This window comes from Pleurodeles waltl, chromosome 10, assembly GCF_031143425.1.
Source record: "Pleurodeles waltl isolate 20211129_DDA chromosome 10, aPleWal1.hap1.20221129, whole genome shotgun sequence".
Taxonomy (NCBI): Eukaryota; Metazoa; Chordata; class Amphibia; order Caudata; family Salamandridae; genus Pleurodeles; species Pleurodeles waltl.
The window spans coordinates 1012757820-1012772034 of NC_090449.1; the positions used below are offsets into that span (position 1 = coordinate 1012757820).

Here is a 14215-nt window from a genome sequence, read left to right on the forward strand (position 1 = left end):
GGTTAATTGTTTTCCAGAATAGAGTACTATCTCTTAGTGTCGTTGCTTGCTCCAGACTAGCCCATGCCCTAGCTCTCAATTGTGCCTTCCTGGTCATTAATGCATATTTGTAGTTAGAGCGTTTGATAATTACCTCTTCCCTATTTCTTGGTTGAGCCTGTAGGGCTTGTTTTAATTCCTGGCTTGCTAATGAACAATTATGATCAAACCACCCCACTTTTTCACTCTTTTTGTTCCCCGATGTTCTCACTAGGCTTCCTGCAATGGCATTTCTAAGCTAGTTAAAGGATCCTAGGATCTCATATGGGCTTTGGTTATATTCTGTACATGTGAGAATTTCTTGACGGTGTCGTGTCACAACTTTTTTCATCACATCTATTTCTATTACCCCAGTCCATTTAATTACAATACCATTTTCCCTTCTTATTCCTATATTCATTGCCAATCGTTCGCCTATATTAAATGGTTTAGCCAATCTCATAGTTAATAACAAGGGGTGATGATCACTATAGATGGTTGGCTCAATCTTTAGGGACTCGACCATATCCATATTACTCTTAGACATTAATATATGGTCAATTATTGAGGAATGTCCTCTTCCTACAAACGATGGAAGCTTCGTTCCTTTAAGCCCGTCTTGTTTCATCAATTCTAAATCATTTCTTTTTTTTTTTTTAATCTGTTTATTAATCATTATGCACACACAACAGTACATTTTGCTATTAATAATTTTGCAATCTGTTTACACACATTTATAGCGCAGTGGAGTGCTAAAAATACAACTTGAAACTGTCCGACAAGTGATAAGTCACCTGGTGCTGGCTACACCAATTGGAGGGTGGGGGGGGGAGAAAAAGATACAACTACTATGTATGGGGGGCCGTGGGGTCGTAGTTGAGGTATGGGTTGTGGGGCAGGAAGAGGCGCGGAGCCAATGGAATAATGAGCAAGGCTAGGCATGGGTTACATAAGAGCATATCCGTAGGAGAAGCACCCTGAAATGTTACGTTGTTGCATTAAGGAGGGAAGTGAGGAAGTTAGTACCGAGAGTGAGTGATGGGGGGGCAACTGGGAGTAACGTGATGTAGATATTGAACAAAAAGATAATACATATACCGTTGTTAGTTTAGGGGGGGTATGTGTCATCCCTAGCTTCTATTGCTACCACAAAAGTATCCCAGACTTTGGGTCCATCTTGTAGTAGGCCTTTATGTTGTAGTAAGCGTAGTGTCTGAGCTTCGGCTTGTGAGCGACTATGCAAGTCGCGGAGCCAAGCAGAATGCGATGGAACGTGTGGGGCCTTCCAGTGCGTAGCTATTAGGCGCTTAAAGACGACAAATGCTAGATCGATAAATCTATGTGTATGTTTATCGCTTTTGGTTCGGTGATGCATGCCAATGAAACAAGAGTCTGGAGTGGGCAACAGAGTGTGGGACAAAATGTCTGCTGTGACGTCCGTAACGCGGTGCCAAGCCGAGTTTATTGAGTGGCAACTCCAGACCATGTGGTAAAAGTCTGCTGTCGGAGTAGCGAATCTGGGACATGTCGGGTTTGTGCTCGGGTATATTCTTTGGATGCGGGCCGGGGATAGATATGAGTGGTGAATATAATTGAATTGGGTGTAACTCAATCTGGGATTGTGGGATATTGACTTAATCATTGTGAGAGCCGCAACCCAAGTTTTTTGTGATAATGGTGAAGGGAGGACGGAATCCCAGCGTGCTTTAGCGGCAAGGGAGAGCAGATTTCAGCTAGCAATTCTTTATATAATTTAGTTATGATGCGTTTTGTGCTACCTATGGTAAGGATAGTGCTAAGTAACTGGGACTCGGGTGGTTCACTGTTGCCAGAGCCCCAGAGGTTATTGAGTAGCCGTTTAATGGCGCTATACGTCAAAAAGGCTCCAGTGTGCATAACACCAGCGGCCACTAGTTCCGCAAAGGTGCGCATAGTGGAGCTAGAGTAGTAATCGCCCACATTCAATGTACTTATGTCACGTGTATCATGGTGTAATGAGAGTATTTGGGTGCCCGGCAATTGAAACAGCGGTAACAGAGGGGAATAAGGCGGTGAGAGAGACTTGCTTTGAATGTATCTACGCCAGCAGAAACAAGCTGCTTCCAACAATATGAGTTTTGACGATAGGCGGTTAGTGCCGGATAAAAGTGAGGATAATATAGTTTGCGGGGCTATATATGCTTGCAGCATTATGCATTCGGGAGGAGGAGTTTCCCTGAGCCATGTGGATAGCCACAACAGCTGGGCAGCTGTGTAGTATATTTCAAAGTTAGGCATGCCCAGTCCAACCGCTTCTTGCGGATATTGTGTTATAGCTAACGCTACTCTTCGTCTGTCTTTGCCCCAAAGCAGGTCAGTTAACAATGAGTGCAGTTTACAAAAGAACAAGCGTGGTAAACATAGTGGAAGGGCAGTGAAATAATATAAGAACCTGGGAAGGATGAGCATTTTGGCTATTGCTACCCGACCCATGGGGGATAGGGGAAGTGAACTCCAGAACGACAATGAGCTGTGGGTAGAGCTGAGTGCCCTGTCAATATTACCTTCTTTCAGATCGGCAATGGAGTGATAAATTTGTATCCCGAGATATTTAAAGGTGGTGTGTGACCATGGCAGTTTATATTGTGGTAATACCGTGTGAAAGACGGTTGGTATGGGGGTAAGGGGAAAAATACTTGACTTGGACCAGTTGACACGTAGACCAGAGGCAAGAGCAAAGGAGTCAAGCATTAGTAACACCCCTGCCATGGAGGTGGAGTGATTACGCAGGTATATCAGGGCATCATCTGCGTATAAGGATATAATATGATGTGTGTTAGATTCAGTGATGCCCCATATGTGTTCGTAGCTGCGTAGCTGAATTGCAAATGGTTCCATGGCTATAGCGAATAATAAAGGGGATAATGGACAACCTTGTCTGGTACCTCTGCCTATGAGGAATGCTTCTGAGATAGCACGACCATTTTTAACTCGAGCTGTGGGTTTGGAGTAGAGCGTTTTGATCCATCTAATTAAACCAGGGCCGAATCCAAACGCTTTGAGTGTACGTAGAAGATAGTCCCAGCTCAACGTGTCGAACGCTTTTTCAATGTCTAGGGAGAGGGCCACCGCTTCCGATTCTGTATTGCTGTGCATTATGTGGATCAGTCTTCTAATATTTCAAAAGGTGCTTCTCCCTGGAATAAAGCCAGACTGATCAGAGTGTATTAAGTTTGATAAGTAAGGGAGTAGCCTATTTGCCAATATTTTCCCCAATAGTTTGCAGTCTCTGTTGATGAGAGAAAGCGGTCTGTATGACTTGATGTCAAGAGGATCACGGCCCGCCTTTGGAAGGACAACTATTAGGGCTTCACTCATGGAGTCTGGCAGTTGTAATTTATTACACGCTTCATTGAATACCTCTATGAGTGGTTGTAGGAAGTGAGTAGCATGGGAGTTAAAATACTCTACTGGTAGGCCATCTGAGCCAGGGGTTTTGCAACGTGCCATTTGTGCCAGAGCTGAGCGCAATTCTTCTATAGTAATGGGACCCTCTAAAGTGGCGGCATTGTCAATAATATGTTGGTTTTGGGAGACAAGTGATAATATGTCAGCTAATTGCTGCTCCGATGGGGGGGAGAAGGCGTATATAGGGCACGGTAATATGTGGAGAAGGCATCATTAATTCCTACTTGGGTGTTAGTAAGGACGTCGGAGTTCAAGCGTCTCGCACCAATGGGTGATGATTGCGAAGGTTGGCGAGTCAGCCATGCTAACAGTCTACCTGATCTATCCCCCTCAGCGTGTTGTCGTGTCATGTAGTGTCTGTAATCATGCTTACATAGTCTGGTGTCTACTTCTCTATGGGCAGCTCTAAGCGAATTCAGTGCTGCTAGTGTGGACTCGTTTCTGGAGACCTCAACCTCTACTTTGCGGAGTTTAACCTCCAGGACTTGTAGTTCTTTGGTGAGTGTCCTTCTTACCCCCACTGTGGCCGCGTGGCATTGTCCGCGTATTACCGATTTGTGGACATCCCACTCTATAGCGCGAGATGATGTTGTATTTTTATTCAGTGAGAAGTAATCAGCCAGTCTCTTGGACATTTCTGCGTGAAAGAGGGGTCTAAGAGAGCTTCTGTCTGTAATTGCCATGTTGGTATGCGAGTGTGCATGTGGCCCCATGCCATTATTGCGCAGAGCGGGTTATGATCTGATATGGTGCGTGCCAGGTATTCGGTCGTGCACACTTTCTGGATTACGACTGCGGATACGAAAATCATGTCTATTCTGGTATGTAACTTATGCACAGAGGAGTAATAAGAATATTCGCGGTGGGAGGGGTGACCGACCCTCCAGATGTCTCTCAAACCGTTATTGGAGGCCCAGTTTGCTAGTGCTTGTGAGGCACGATTGGATGGAGCCGTGGCGAGTGGGGGAAATGAGCGGTCTATTTGAGTATCTAGGACGCTGTTAAAGTCGCCCCCCCATATACTCTAATGTGGGGTCGCTAAGATTGCCAGTGGTGAGCGGACTCAGGAAGTCGCATTGATTTGAATTTGGGGAGTGTAGCGCTACTAGTGCTAAGGGGGACCCGTCAAGGATGCCTTCTAGTATCACATATCTACCATTTGGGTCGCATTGTGTACGAGATGTGTTAAGTGGGACCCCAGGAGCAATCCAGATCGCCACCCCACGAGCAAAGGACAAGGAAGTGGTACCGTGCAATTGTCCTTTCCATTTTGAGCGTGTGCTTTCCAACGTGGATTTAGAGAGGTGTGTCTCTTGTAGTAGGGCTATGTGTACCTGATATCTCTTGAGAAATGTATGAATCATTTGCTGCTTACGCGGTGTTGCCATACCTTTGATATTCCATGTGAGTTTCTTATATTTCAAGATACCTTGTTGAGTTTGGGAGGCCATGAGGCAATTTTAGATTTAACAAAACCGGAGAAATGAATGCCCTCCGTCCCCATTGTGGAAATATTGTGCCGTTTACCCTCCAAGGCTAGCCAGTTAATATCCTTAGTGTTGTTAAATGTAAACCTATTGATAAGGTAGATGTGACATGCGCATTTGTCACTGTGTTTACGATTAATTAGCGTGTGACAAAACCAACAACAGAAAAAAAAGCACCCAAGAACAATAAATAACATCAACTGAAATAATGAAAAATGTAAAAAAATTCCAGCGATTGCTGGCTTGGGAGAACAGTCCATATGGAGCAGGGGGGTGCCGAAGGACATTAGTTCAAAGTCATGGGATTACCCTGCCCTAGTTACTCACGGTGCGGAGTTTGCCGCCCGAGACCACAAGTGGGCAGCGCGCTACGATGGAGGATCAGTGGGGCCGCCAGGCCATTTCTGAACAGCTTGGGGAGGGAGGCCATATTATTGTGTAGAAGGAGCGGAAATAGGTGGTGCTTAATTGTCCTAGCAGATATCGTCTGCTGTACGCGGCGTGAGAGTGGGTCCCCATGCAGATTCTGCCGAGTCAGAGTTTACGTTGTGATCTGGTTCCCCGTCAGTTTGAGTGGACAGGGCTGTTGGCGACGTGTTAACAAATCTAGATGTGGCCTGCAGGAGAAGAGAGCGTTCAGTTTGTGACTGTTCAGGTGAAGGTTTAGTGCCTTGTTTTTTGCGTTGCCTACGCCTTTTCTTGGGAGAGGACCAATTTTCACCCGGAGTGCCTGTGTCTATCAGGTCGGCGAGGCCCTTGGCATGTAGCCAGGTCCAGGCGTCTCCTGGTGTAGTGAAGAAAAGTACTGTGTGTCATCTTGTACCCGGAGTCTGGCTGGGAACATCAGCGTGTACTTGATGTTGTGTTTGCGAAGGCATTCTTTAACACTATAAAAAGAACTCCGCTTACTCTGAACGTCTGCTGTAAAGTCTGGATAAGCTGTGATCACTGCGTTTTCAAAGAGTAGCGGGCCAGATTTGCAAAATAACTGTAGGATGAGGTCTCTGTCACGATAGTTAAGGAGTCTTGCTATCACTAGGCGAGGCTGTGCACCAGGTGGAGGGGGTCTACCAGGGACCCTGTGGGCACGTTCGATGGAGAAGAACTTTGGGATATTGTCTTTAAGAATCGTGTCCGTGAGCCATTGTTCTATGAATAATTCTGTGCTGGGGCCTTCGACACGTTCAGGGAACCCCACCAAGCGAATGTTATTGCTCCGGAACCTTCCCTCTGCATCTTCAGCTCTTGGTTGTTAAATGAGACAATTGCGATTGGAGATCTTTCACGGTCCGGGGGAGGGTTGCAGAGTCTTTTTCTAGTTCAGACACCCTGTCGGCCAATGCGTGTTGATCCGTACGGAGTATGTTGAGGTCTTCTGTCACCGAGCCTATTTTGGCTTCCAGGGTGGACTTTGTGTCTAGAACGGCTTGCAATATCTTTTCAAACTGTGACGTGTGTGATTCTAAGGTAAGTTCCATTTTCTGCAAAGCCAGTTGCATGGTGACGTGGGCCCTTAGAGGGGAGGGGGTGACGGGGTCCATTCTGCCCGGAGGTGCGCGTGGGGTTTTTGGTTTGACAATTTGACAAGTGCAGTTCCAAGTGGTCACTAACGAAGCAGGACCAGTTGGAGGCGATGCGGGCAGGGCGAACAAAGAAGCAAGCTGCGGCGTAGTACAGTCTCAGTTCCAATGGGCTATGGATTACTGTTGAAGGCCAGAAGCGATATACTAGAGTCGGTAGAGTGTTTAGCGAAGTTTGGGAGACGTCACCCCCACTTCCAGGCCAATTATACAGCGACCAGACCAGTGCCTGGTGGTTAGTAGAATACTTTAGCGCTTCGTCGTATGCCTACCACGCCACCCGATTCCAAACAGCAGAGGAGCCAAGTGTGTTGTGTACCTATATCCACATAAAACAGCGAAGCCCAGTAACCACACAGGGGCGACGGAGCAGTAGAGGAGCAGGAAGAGTCAATGAAGAATGATAGGTAATGGTCTAATATATTAGCAGTTTCTTGTGCGGTTTGGAGGTAGTTGCGCTGATGGGGGGTTATGTGTAGGGCCTGGAGGGGCAGAGGCAGTACCTCATGTGCCTTGTTGGGGCCCTTCAGCAACTCCGTGTGACTTGGTCCGGAGGGAGGTGGACATCACATTTACGCACTGCGACTCGATAAATGTTGCCGAAAGGCTCACCTCACTTTTACCTTCGCTTCAACTTCCTTCCGCGCCCTTGTCCTCTGTCTTCATTCCTTTTACTACACCACTCCTGTGGTGAAGCTCAGACTGGTACCAGGCGAGGCCTCAGGTCTGTGGAATCATTGATAGTGATTCAGGCCCAGGTACTGGGCTGCAGGTCCATTGCACGACTACTTCAAGGCCTCTATTCTGAGAGGCCTCAACCAGGCAGGCAACGACTTCCCCAAGCCTCGGGCACAGCAGGGCATCAAGCGCGCCTCCTCCAAGTGAGCGGGGGAGCCGGGGCGCGGATTTCCGCAGCAACAGCCTCGCTCGAAGGTTGGTGAAGATTTAAGCCCGCTCCAGCAGGCATCCACGGGCGGGGCGCAGCGCCGCGGCGGGTCAGCTCTGCATCAGCGCCGCCACCCCGTAAAGCAGATAGGGGCAAAGCGCCCGCCTCGGCACTGTTCGTGGGGCCGGAGCTCCTATGTCTCGGCCTCCGGTCCGGGTGCAGGTCCGTCACCCGGCGCCAAGCCCCAGGAGGCGGCTTGCGGCTCCGAGCGGCGAGCGTGTAGGCCTCAGCCGCGGAGCCGGCAGCACAGCGGGCCGCTCACTGCCCAGAAGGCGCCCGCGAGCTCCGGTATGTAGACGCGGCCGCCAGTGTGAGTCCCGGGCAGCTGGGTGGGCGACGCTTGTCACCTTTAAGGGAGGTGCAGGCGCCGCAAACAGGATATTTGTTTGGGCCAGGGATCGGAGCTGCAGTTTCTGCTGCCGCTCCGGTCCCCATGTTGGCCACGCCCCCAATTCTAAATCATATCTAAATAATATTTCATTCAGTACAATTCCATAATTATTATGCAAAAAGTGCAGTTGTGCACTCCCTCCATCGTCGACAAATCCACATGTCTTTTCTATAGTATTCTGGCATGTCCCAATATGAAAATCTCCAACCCATATTATTATGTAGCTTGAAGTTATATCATTTACAAAAGTCTGTAAATCTTCCTCAAGAGTCGATGCCACTACTCTATGGGAGCCGTCAAATTTATTATTGTAGTAGTTTATTAAAACAATTCCTAAAATTCCATCTATCCGAAAATATAAAAACTGATAGTAAGGGGCGTCAAGGGAGGATTTCACCAACCTTTGGGTCAAAAAGTAACTTTGTACTGCAACTGATGGAAGAATAAGTACCATCTTTCACATTCAAACACTTCATTGTACTGGAACTGGCAGAAGAATAAGTACCATCTTTTACATTTAAACACTTCATTGAACATAAATAAAGAAGAGTTTTATGGACTGCCCAGACCGCAATTTCGTGCTTGGCCCTTTCCAAATAATGTTTCCACTATCTAAAAGCCTCTTTAATCAGTAGGCATTCTTTGTCATCGATTGTGTAGTTACGATGTGAAGTGGGGAGTGTTCTGGAGTAATAATCCACCGGGGGGACTACTTCTGTCTAAGGGTCCCTCTGCGACAGAGGCACCTCAGTAGTAAATACTGAAATGTCTGTTTCTTCAATGAAATGCAGATGAATATTAGCTGTCTGAGAATAAGAGATGTTGTATTTATCAATTGCACATGTGTGACAAAGTCTTTAATGAAATGTGTATAGAAGTTTTCAGAACCCAAGTATCTTTGGACTGTCTCAGGGGCTGCCCATTCTAGTACAGGTCTGACATTTTCAACGTGCATGCTTATACTCTTCTCTGACATTTGAAATCTAAGATAGGTGACATGGTCTGTTTCAAATATACATTTTTTTCTGACTATGTATACGGAGAATGTTTTCTTGAACAAGACAGTACTTGAACATGACCATGGTTATGGTTTGGATCTTGTGAGTATGTAACATTTCCAGAAGATCTCAGAAAATGTAAATCACAAAATGCTGTAATGCAGCATTGACATACGTTGAATGCTATCACTAAGTACTTATGATGACCACAGTGGGTACTGGACAGCGTTTCCACTCCAATCTCTCAGTTGATTGTAGGCCCCTCTGAAATGCAGCTTGGAAAATGTCTTGGCCTCTTTAATTTGGTCTAGCAGCAGTGATATTGGGGGAGTGGGTATCGATTTCTGATGGAGTTCTCGTTCAACAAACGATGAGCAATGCAAGGCTGGTATTCACCAATGGACCCACGATATAGAAAAAGTGGGGCTCCTGGAGTCAACATGGAATAGCAAATGAACCCCTTTTCCAGCTTTTCTTAGAAAAATTGTCTTAAAATGTAATCTTCTTTCACCCCAAGGGATATATTCTTCCAAGGAGAAAGAGCGTCCCACGTAATAATTCTACGGCATTGTAATTTGGGTGATGTGGTGGAACAGTGGCTGCTCCTTTATGACAGAAGACATATTTGAAATTCTTATAAGTCTCTGGGATCTTTGTCTCTTCAGTAGTCTCCCCTGCAGATGAAGTACTGATTTCCCTCATTGCTAGCAAACAGTTTAAGGTCTGAGTAGTATTCACCACCTTTCAGGGAAAGCAAATGTTAGTACAATGTTCTGAGGCTGAGAGCAAGACGTTCCTAGTCAAGCTTTGAAATATGTTGCATAAGCCAAGAGGTTCCCAGTATTATGACGAGAACTATGACAAAGCTGGAACATCAATAACGTCCAAAATCACAGCCTTCACATGGATAGATTGAAGAGGCACGATCACTCTATTCTTTCCTTGCACACGGCTTCTGATGTGACAGGTGTTCTGCTGATTCCTTGAATTTCTTCTAATCTAACCTCATCCTGTATAGGAATATCATTCCTTTGTTGAAACTTTCTATCCATAAAACATCAGAGTCAATTAAGGCATAAATATATTTTTTTAAACCTTAGTTGTTGAAAGAACCACATCAATGTAAAAAATGTCCTGTAAGTTGATAAACAGATTTGCCACAGTTAAGCTCAACCTCTAGCTTTCCTCTAAGGGTGAGCTTTCTTGTTTCCTGACAACATTGAACATATCATTCTCAAACATCACTACTTACTGTAGTACAAAACTAATCCCTTTTACATCTCTAGTCATTCTCTTCAACTGAAAAATTTATTTTTAATCCACCCAATTGTGCATATTCTACTTAATGGTTCTTGCTCTCAGAATCTTTCACATGTGTGTTCCATTGCACCTTCTCTGGACCTTGTTGCTTTTCACATTTATGATTGTCTTTATGGTCATCAGTTTGAAGGGCTAAATCAATGAGTGCAGCCATGGTTAAAAGACAGTTAACAACTAGGGACAAAGCATCTTTCAGCTCTTCCTTTGATCTGTTGTTAAATGCAGCTGTTTTATCTGACCACAAGGCGTCAACTGAGCGATCAAGAGCCTGATTTAGATTTTGGCAGAGAGGGTACTCGGTCACAAGTTCACCAGAGTACTCTCTCCGCCAAACCCTCAGTACACCTGCTATGGATGATCGATTTTCCCTGATTTACAGGCAGACAAACCTAAAGTAAGTCAATGATGGAGGCTACTTCAGCACCATTGCTGAAATTCTCCGATGACTGCCCGAAAGAGTATGGGCCATTAGAAGTTTACACACAACACCATCCGCTCCACTGGACTGGATTATAGGTCTTTTTTTGCTGTTCAGCACCATTAGGTAAAACCTGGTACAGTACAAAAATAACGACTCTCACACCATGAAAGATAGCTCTTATGGTGTAGAGGTCATTAGTTTTTGCTTTCTTAAAAACAAAATCTTGCTATAGGACTTTGTTTTAAAAAAAAGCAAAACCTTGTTAATAGTTTGATGGGGGCTGTCATGTTTGACAGAACTATTCATCAAACTTTTAACACACTGACAAGAATCGTCATAACGGTAGTTCGTGCCAATAACTAGACATGTCCACAGTGATAGTGGACATCTCTAAATACGTAGCATAGCTCCTCTGTCAGGGTGATAGAGTATTGTACTCCATTGCTCTGATTGAGTAAATACTATACTCCACACCTTAGATCAGGTCCTAAGTCTTAAGTGCCCTGTTGAAGTGTTAATAGCCCTACATGGGGGTAGTTGTTTTGTCTCTTCAGACACCATCTGGAACTGTTGGATAAATTGGTCATAAGCATTTAGCCAAGGTCTCCGGTTTAAAACAAGCGGAGTGGGCCATATTAAGGCATCTTTTATTAAGTATTATAGTTTAGAAGTTACTTTGGATGTATTGGTCCAAACGATTTTTGCCTTTGTTTTAACATGTAGTCAGCACTGGGCTAAGAAGGTTTGGAGCAATCAAGATTCTATAGTGAATTTATTAGGTGGCGCTAATCTACTCAGACCTGCAATTTTCATGCCTGTATCAATTCGGAGAGCAGAGTTTGAAACTACTCCATTGCTTACGCCTTCTGTGGTTGTACTGGCTTCACTATGGGGCATATAGGTAGTATCAGTATCAGGAAATGATCACTGATGTATCTCATTTGATGAGAATTTCTTGTCTTGTCTAGTGGTTTCTAGCTTGCTTTTGGCTTTAGAGATGATTTGAGCCATGCCCCATTACAGATTGGGAGCAGAATCTATTGTGGGGTGTGTTGAAAGGTGGATTATTGGTAAGGGCAGGTAGGTACCTAAACCTAGCAATAGGCCACAAACCCCCACTTGGTCCAGTCAAAGTCTCAGTACATTAATCCTTGCTGAACTCTTGGTAGCTTGACCCATGAGCAGTTAGGCTTAACTTAGGAGATAGGTGTGTAAAGTATTTAACATGAAAAAAACAGTAAATAAGTAAAACACAACACAACATAAAAACCCAACACCAATTTATAAAAATAGGAAATAGTTTTATCTTTAAATGACCCCAAAATGACAAAAATCCAATGGAGGGAACCGGAGATATGAATTTTTTAAGATTAAATTAAAAAAAAGCTTTCTAGCACCTAAAAACCAAAAGCGCCAACTGGGGACATCTGGTGGCACTCAACTGAGGGAAACTCAAAAGTTTAGCCCAACCGTGATGGAGCCCTGCTTGGATACACTGAGCAGGAGGCCTTGTGAAAGGTTTACCTTCACACTTAGAAACCTTTCTGGAGCTTTTCTTCCTCAATGCCATGCCGTCCCCCTCAGCAAGTCGATGCAAAGTCGTCGGATTGCCTTTCCGCGAGCCCCTGGTGAAATCCTAGAAGCCTGGTTCTCCGGAGCTTTCGGCGGGACAAACCTGAAATTCAGGCCGGGTCGCAGTTGAAGGTAGCCGGCTTGACTCTCAACATCGGGTCGGTCCAATTATAGAGCTTTTTTTCAAAGTTGCTCCAAACTTCTGGATCTTCTTCCAGAAGTCCTTTTTGGGTCCTCAAAGTGTCCACAAACTTGATTCAAGGTTCCAGAAGCTCTGAGTTGCTCTTTGGAAGCTGGGACTACCGTTCCCAGAATGCACCTGGTGAGAATCCTCAAATGGACACTGAACGCTGGTCAGTTGGGCTATTCTTGCAGGACTTGATGCAGGGGACTCTGGTCAGCTCATTTGTACCTGTAGCTTGCAGGGAGTCCACTCCTGGAGTTGCAGCAGCAAGGCAAAGTCTTTTTCTTGTTGAAGCCCAAAGTGTCCAGCTGGTGCAGTCCTTGTGGGTGCAGTATCCAGGTGCAGACCAGGGGTCCAGCAGGGAAGTCCTTCTTCTCCTGCATCTTCTTCCAACAGGGATCAGAATTGTGGGGCAGCTCTGCCATATTTATCCTTGCCCCGGGGGGTGGGAAGCAGGGGGCGTGCTCCTGTCAAATAGAGTGCAGGCCACCACCCTCTTGGGTGACCACTTCTGGTGAAGTGTGGCAAATATCAATCCCAGGGAGCAACATTCTCTAAAAATCAAAGATGGCAAAAATTCATCCTTAGAAGTTAGATCTGGCTGAGTCCACCCGCTGGTGTGGCTAAGCCTCTCTTGACAGACCCCTTCCAGCCCCTCTCCTAATCTAATCAGAGGGGCTCCCATGTGTCTGTGGGTGCAGGAAATGGGGGAGGTCCAGTTTCTGTCCCAAGTGGCTTTCCCAACTTTGAAGACCAGTTCGGCTACTCTTCCCCCACCTGCTCTGCCATCTGCTGCAGCAGTTCTCCGGCCACCAGACACTTCTTTTGTGTCAGCCCATGCCACTAAATACCTCATTAAGGTAGCCTGGCTCAGGCTGCCAGAGGCTGACAATCAGGAAAGGGCACTACAGAGCTGAATTCGGTAACTTTCAGAAAACTCTTTCCTTGTGCTAGTTATATTAAAACCAACATTGGCAAGTTGTTGGATTTATTAGAACATTTAATTTGGTACCACACTTGCTATATTTAGCTAATCTCTATGGAAAATAAGACTTTGGGCCTGAATACTACCTTGGTAGAGGGGTTTACTGTGTCACAAACGTGAAGGATATCCTGTCTGCCGTATTACAAGTTCCATAGGCTATAACCCTCGAGGTGAGCTCCAGAGAGCGGCATCGCTGGTGTCGGTTGCGGAGTCGGTGCTGGAGTCGTCGGGCCCTTGAAGTCACGCGTGTTGCAGATCAAACTCTGGGCTGATGAAGACAGGAGCGCTGGCGTGGACGGCGTCGGGCTGCGGTGTGAATCGGGACAATGAGACGTGCGGTGCCCACAGGTCACGGTGCAGGCAGCGGCTCAGTGACAGGGTCCAGCTGCGTCGATGAGACCAGGGCTGCAGTGTGAAGCGGGGCGAGGCAGTGCATAGTGTGGTGTCACCAGGTCACGGTGCAGGCAGCAGCTTCGTTGTTGCTGCAGCGCTGTCATTGGTAGGCCCAAGCCAGCGATGCAGGATGGGATGGTGCTTTGTGACCCTCACAAGAGATGTCCACAAGCCACGGTGTAGGCAGGGAGGCCTGATGACGATACTGGAGTCGATGGTGCTGGCGTCGGTGGACTGGGGGATGGGACGGTGCTTTGTGTACCTCACGAGCGGTGTCCACAGGCCACAGTGCGGGCAGCGGCACTGGTGTCAGCAGGAGCGTCGTCATCGGGGAGGCCCATGTTGCGGTGTGAGCAGATGATGCCCGAGTGCGGGCCCACAGGTCTCGGTGCGATCAGCGGCTCGGTGAAGTCGTCTGATAATGGCGTCGGTGAGACCAGGGTCCCGGTGGGAAGCAGGGCAGTGCAGCTCTG

General features: G+C 46.5%; 1 protein-coding gene across 2 annotated transcripts in view; it reads right to left on the bottom strand.

Annotated features, from left to right (window-relative positions):
- LOC138262134 (prostatic acid phosphatase-like) overlaps positions 1 to 14215 on the bottom strand; it is a 257511-nt gene that overhangs the window by 85642 nt on the left and 157654 nt on the right. The gene's annotated exons all lie outside the window — the stretch shown is intronic.